This window comes from Bufo bufo, chromosome 1 (assembly GCF_905171765.1).
Source record: "Bufo bufo chromosome 1, aBufBuf1.1, whole genome shotgun sequence".
NCBI classification, from domain to species: domain Eukaryota; kingdom Metazoa; phylum Chordata; class Amphibia; order Anura; family Bufonidae; genus Bufo; species Bufo bufo.
Window position 1 is genome coordinate 261,383,676 of NC_053389.1, and position 6,174 is coordinate 261,389,849.

Sequence of the window (6,174 nt, forward strand, 5' to 3'; positions counted from 1 at the left end):
TCAAAATCATAAATATCAAATAGTGCAAATTTATTAAGGCAAGGATAGGCTCAACAATAACTTGAATCCTTATTCCTGGAAGTGCTTGAAGTTGTGGAATCCTCTGGAAACTGGTAAAAAGTCCATTGTAATCCACAGGGGTAAAAGTTAATTGTAATCCAAAGGGTTGAAATGTTCAAGAGTAGCAGGCTATCAGGTAACCTGAGAAAGGGGATAAAACACAGAACTTGGACATGAGGGGTTAAGTGCTGTTGGGGTGAGTCCTAACTGAGCATGACCATCAGGGTGAGGACTAACCAGGCAACCTGAAACATAAAACGTTAAAATCACACAAAAGGCCAACAGGTCCTCACCCGTCAGGTATCAGTCCATGGAGTGGCTCCCAAAATGTCACAGATTTTTCTGTAGTGGGACACCTTACAGGAAGGTGTCCAGCTCCTCATCGCTGCTGGAGCTGCTGAACCTCATGAGAGGATGTTCCTGCCTCTGGTGGTAGCTCATTGTTGCTGCCGTCGTTGTACGCCACTGCCCTCTACTGGTGGCTGCAGGTATTGGTTGAGCAGACAGCCTGGAAAATGTTGCGGTTACTTGCTGTAGCCCAGGATCTCCAGCCGGCACAGAGGGTGATAGAACCTCTGGCTGAAGGGGCTCAGGAAGGGGGGAAGCAGGTTGCTGGGGCTGCTTCCAGGGCAAGATGTATGGGGGCATGAGATACGGCTGTACCTTAGGATTAAAGGTAAGAACAGAGTTATTGATCTGTCCTACCCTCAGGGTTGGTGGCGCTGCCAGATCTGGGATGAGAGGTGCTGTCTCTGGTTGGGGTTGTTCCTTAAATCTCAAACGGCCATCCGGTGTTTCCTGGAGGCCTCTCACCTTGCCCCCAGAGCCTGGATCTTCCTGCCAGGTCTCTGGGACAATGGCAGGGGTGAGCGGTTTGTCCAGCAGGGTTACACCCGCAGCAAACGGTCCCTGGATGGATCGCATGGGAGTGTATTCTAGCTGGTCTCCCACATATAAGTTGTACCGGGCCTGTGGCAGATAGTGCTGCTTGACTGAGCGACGGCCCACAAATACTTCTTTACCGGAGTAATTATCTTGGAGGAAGCCCACTCCTCGTTCCATGGAAAACCACAAGACAGTCCCGGTACGCCTGATTAAAGTGGGGTCTCCCGGCTGGGGGTCATCAACCACTTGTTTCACCCACTCTTCAACAGCAGACTTATACTCCCATGCCGTCTGGGCAAACGCTGTAATCTCATGGGGTACTTTGGGGTTCAGGCTCTTGAGCTGGCTGTAGCTGGGCGGCGGAGTGAATACACTGGCCGCCTCCGCCGCACTAGTAGGTGACTGTCGCGGTGCAGGCCTAGGCCTGGTGACAAGTGCTGGGGTCTCAGGACGCGGTGCAGGGGCGGACACGGACCGGGCCGGGGCCTCAGGGAGCGTGGCAGATCCTACCTTTAGTTGCGGCCGGTTCCGGTGCCTCCTGGTTGCCATCTGGGGGTGCCATCTTTGTCTCGAACACCGGCTTGTCAATGGCGAGGGTTACTGCGTCAGCAGCGTCCTCCGCGGGAACAGGCGTGACGTCGACTTCCATCTTTGCTGGTACGTAGTCTTCCGCGGGGGCGCTTGACAAGGCGGAGGGATCCACAGCCTCCGGGAACTGGATGAGATCCGGGCTGTTTACTTCAAAAACCGGGACTTCCGCGGCAGCCTCTTCTGGACTCTCCGGGATTCTGTTCAAGGTAGGCGGCCTAGGTTTCTTGTCCAGGGAGGAATCCACTGCCTCCAGACTGGCGGCGAATATAGAGGGACCGCTCTTTACCACTTGGGAGACCTATATCTCCGGTGGGTGCTCCTCATAGACCGGTTTTCCATCAAAAGACATCTGGTTCCACCGGGGTTGGGGGAACGCCATCTTGACAACTTCTTCAAACCAGCAGACTGCTAGTTCTAAGGGTGTAGCCCAGAGGGAGGAGTCTTTATCCCCTCGGCACACAATAGAAAGTTCACTGGGGGCAGTCTCTAGTTTTCCCGCTTCCAGGGGGGCGTATTTGGTATCTTCGCGCTCTTGAGGGGGAGTTACTAAGTTTTCCCGCTTCTGGGGGGCGTATTCAATAGTTTTGCGCTCTTGAGGGGGCGTTCTTGTCTCTTCCCATCTCTTGGGTTCGGTGACAGTAACTTCTTGAAGAGGCATGTATTCGCTATCTTCGCCATCTTGAAAATCATAAAGCTGCTGCGCCATGAGGGAAACATGGCCTATTAACCCTTGCAGTGCTGATGCGCACAATGCAGCGTTCTCTGGTCCAGCAATAAAAGTAATAAGGTCCATTTTCAACGTTTTTGCACAATCTTCAGCCCTTGCAATACTGTGAGAATGTGATCCGGTCCGTTTTAACACATAATTGGATCCAGTTCTGTTGGACAGGGGGTGGCACACAATTCAATCCGATCCTGTTTGTGATGCCAAAATATGCAGTAAGCCGGATAGGGGCAATTGCACACTGGCGCAAAATTAATAGTTTTTAGTTCGTGACACCAATTTCAGCTTGCGCAGGTACTGTAACAGGGCCTTTTAAGATGTAATAGCTCACATACCAGGTGAGGAATGTCAGAGGGGGAATAATGTCTCTGTGTAATGTCAACGGTGTCTCCTACCTTGGTACGGCTGGACTCCTGGATCCTGGCTCACATGCAATAAAGTGAGTGCGGTTAGTAGGAGTAATTGAGGAATGAATGAGATCCAGACAGGAAATATAATCCAACTTGTCTTTACTTAATGATTGGCAGCTTGAATCTATACAAGTACAGCATAAGTATTGGGTCCCAGCAGGTATTGGCAATATGTGGCAGGAATCAATATGTATTCTGCTTCTTAACATATGCCTGGAGAATATGGCAGGTATCTATCTTCTGCTCTGTCTGTCTTCTGCTTGGTGTGGGCCTGACTAGCTGAGGAGGTATTTGGCTTCTCCTGGTCTTTAGATTAACACTCACAGTTCTACTCGCAGGGTATATTTCGTCCTGGAGGTCTGTAGATCTGGAGGTGGCTGCTTGCTTGTCCACCAGCACTGAGGTTGATGGCTCAGTCTGGGAAGGATGATCCTTGGCCTCAGCCGAGGCTGGATCCTAGGTTGGGATCCCTGTTTCTGGAAGCTCCTACCAACACAGCCTCCCCCTTGCAGGGAGAGCTGGAACACACTGATCTAACTTCCTCTCCTCCCCATGAGGTAGGATGTGGGAACATTCCACTCCTCCTCAAAGAGGGGGGAGCTAGACTGAAATGAACTATTCCAGTCTAGATATGCTAAACTGGCTAAGGTCTGCTGAACATATTGCTGCCACCTGCTGGTGTACATGGAAATTACAGCATGATATATCAAACAGTCCTGGAAAATACACAAAATGGAAAATGCATTGTTAGATCACACAAGATGACAATCAATATACACCTGACATGATGCAGCAGGGCGAAAGAGATTAGTGACATACTCTGGGATGTTACATATTCACTATAAAAAGGTCGTACTAGCAGGTAGGCTGGCCAGTCACTCACTTCCTCACGTGCATGCTCCTCCCACTTTATTAATGAAGCAGGTGGAGTAGGCGCGTGAGGAGGTGAGTGACCGGCCAGCCTACCTGCTAGTACGGGAGTTTCTTAGTGAGTACTATGTGGATTGTGCTACCTTGCAGTTTACATATGGGTTGCCTACAGTTTACATATCGATTGCCTACAGTTTACATATGAATACTGGTGTGTGTGGGGCCCGGTGTAATAGAGTACAGTGACTGCACCGGGCCCCGCCGAGATTTCAACACCAGTTGCCAGCCTCCACCCCCTGTATTGGGGTCACTATTTACCGTACACAGGGACACTGTTATGGGGGATATCTGTGGATGACACATATATAACATAAGATGCTATATACAGTATGTGTCATCCACAGATTCCCCCCATAGCAGTGTCATGCACAATTGCCCCCAATAACAGTGCCATCCACAGATCCCCCCATAACAGTGCCATCTGCAGATCCCCCCATAACAATGCCATAACAGTGCCATCCACAGATACCCATAACAGTGCGTCATCCACAGATCCCCATAACAGTGGGTCATCCACAGATCCCCATAACAGTGGGTCATCCACAGATCCCCATAACAGTGCATCATCCACAGATCCCCATAACAGTGCATCATCCACAGATCCCCATAACAGTGCATCATCCACAGATCCCCCATAATAGTGTCATCCACAGACCACCATTAGTTCAAAACCTACCAAAAGCACATCTTTTGGTTAAAAATATTTTTTGCTTATATATTGTATGTAAATTATATTATATGGACAGGTCATTAAATTGAATGAGCTGTGTAATGCTTCATTTCTCCTGCAGGGGTGCTGCAGATAAATTGCTCACTTGCTACATAGGTCAGCTACAGATTACAGCTGATTTCTGGGCCAGTAGTGGAACTCCTTGAGCTCCAAAGACCCTTCCGAAAGAGATTGAGGTAGAGACCCTCTTGTCAGAAATTTTACTGAATTCCCCTAGTTATTGTTGAATGGATTAGGCAGTGGCTGAGGGACAGACAGAGGGTTGTAGTCATTGGAGTATATTCAGACCATGGTCTTGTTACCAGTGGGGTACCTCAGGGATCTGTTCTGGGACCCATATTGTTTAATATCTTTATCAGCGAAATTGCAGAAGGCCTCGATGGTAAGGTGTGTCTTTTTGCTGATGACACAAAGATTTGTAACAGGGTTGATGTTCCTGGAGGGATACACCAAATGGATTTAGGAAACACCCAAAAAGGATTTAGGAACACTAGAGGAATGGTCAAAAGTATGGCAACTAAAATTTAATGTTGATAAGTGCAAGATAATGCACCTGGGGCGTAAAAACCCAAGAGCAGAATATAAAATCAGTGATACAGTCCTAACCTCAGTATCTGAGGAAAGGGATTTAGGGGTCATTATTTCAGAAGACTTAAAAGGTAGGCAGACAATGTCATAGAGCAGCAGGAAATGCTAGCAGAATGCTTGGGTGTATAGGGAGAGGCATTACCAGTAGAAAGAGGGAGGCACTCATGCTGCTCTACAGAGCACTAGTGAGACCTCATTTGGAGTATTGTGCTCAGTACTGGAGACCATATCTCCAGAAGGATATTGATACTTTGGAGAGAGTTCAGAGAAGATCTACTAAACTGCTACATGGATTGCAGGATAAAACTTACCAGGAAAGATTAAAGGACCTTAACATGTATAGCTTGGAAGAAAGACGAGACAGAGGGGATATGATAGAAACTTTTAAATACATAAAGGGAATCAACAAGGTAAAAGAGAATATTTAAAAGAAGAAAAACTGCTACAAGAGGACATAGTTTTAAATTAGAGGGGCAACGGTTTAAAAGTAATATCAGGAAGTGTTACTTTACTGAGAGAGTAGTGGATGCATGGAATAGCCTTCCTGCAGAAGTGGTAGCTGCAAATACAGTGAAGGAGTTTAAGCATGCATGGGATAGGCATAAGGCCATCCTTCATAAAGATAGGGCCAGGGGCTATTCATAGTATTCAGTATATTGGGCAGACTAGATGGGCCAAATGGTTCTTATCTGCCAACACATTCTATGTTTCTATGTTTCTGCATTGACAGAAATAAAACAAATTATGTTATTTAATACATAACAAAAAAACTATTTGCAATTGTGAGATGAAGAGCAGTCACAGCCACCTGGGTTCCCCATTGTGCTAGCTTTGCTACTCATTGAATCACACATCTCCATTGTAGCTATTGAATTTGTCACACTGTACATTCCTTCCTATCAATTGTTCTGCACGAACAAAAACGTCATCCTAGATATTGTGCTCTTTGTATGCACATTGAGCTTTTCAGCCACTTTTCTGTGCTTGAGCTGTTAGCATTTCTTTATAAACATCCATGATGAAAGGTTATTATTCACAAACATGAGTGTCTCCATCTAGTGCTTAGTCCATGTACTACAAGCTGACATTTCTGCATATTTAAGAAATATTCTTCTAAAAGGGTTAAACACTGATTCTATCATCTCTTATCTAGATGGAAGTAATAGCTTTCCCAAAATCAGGAATGTTCTGGGAATTTATGTTATATCTGATTATTGCAGTATGAATATCAGACATTTCATTGGACCTTGTTGCTC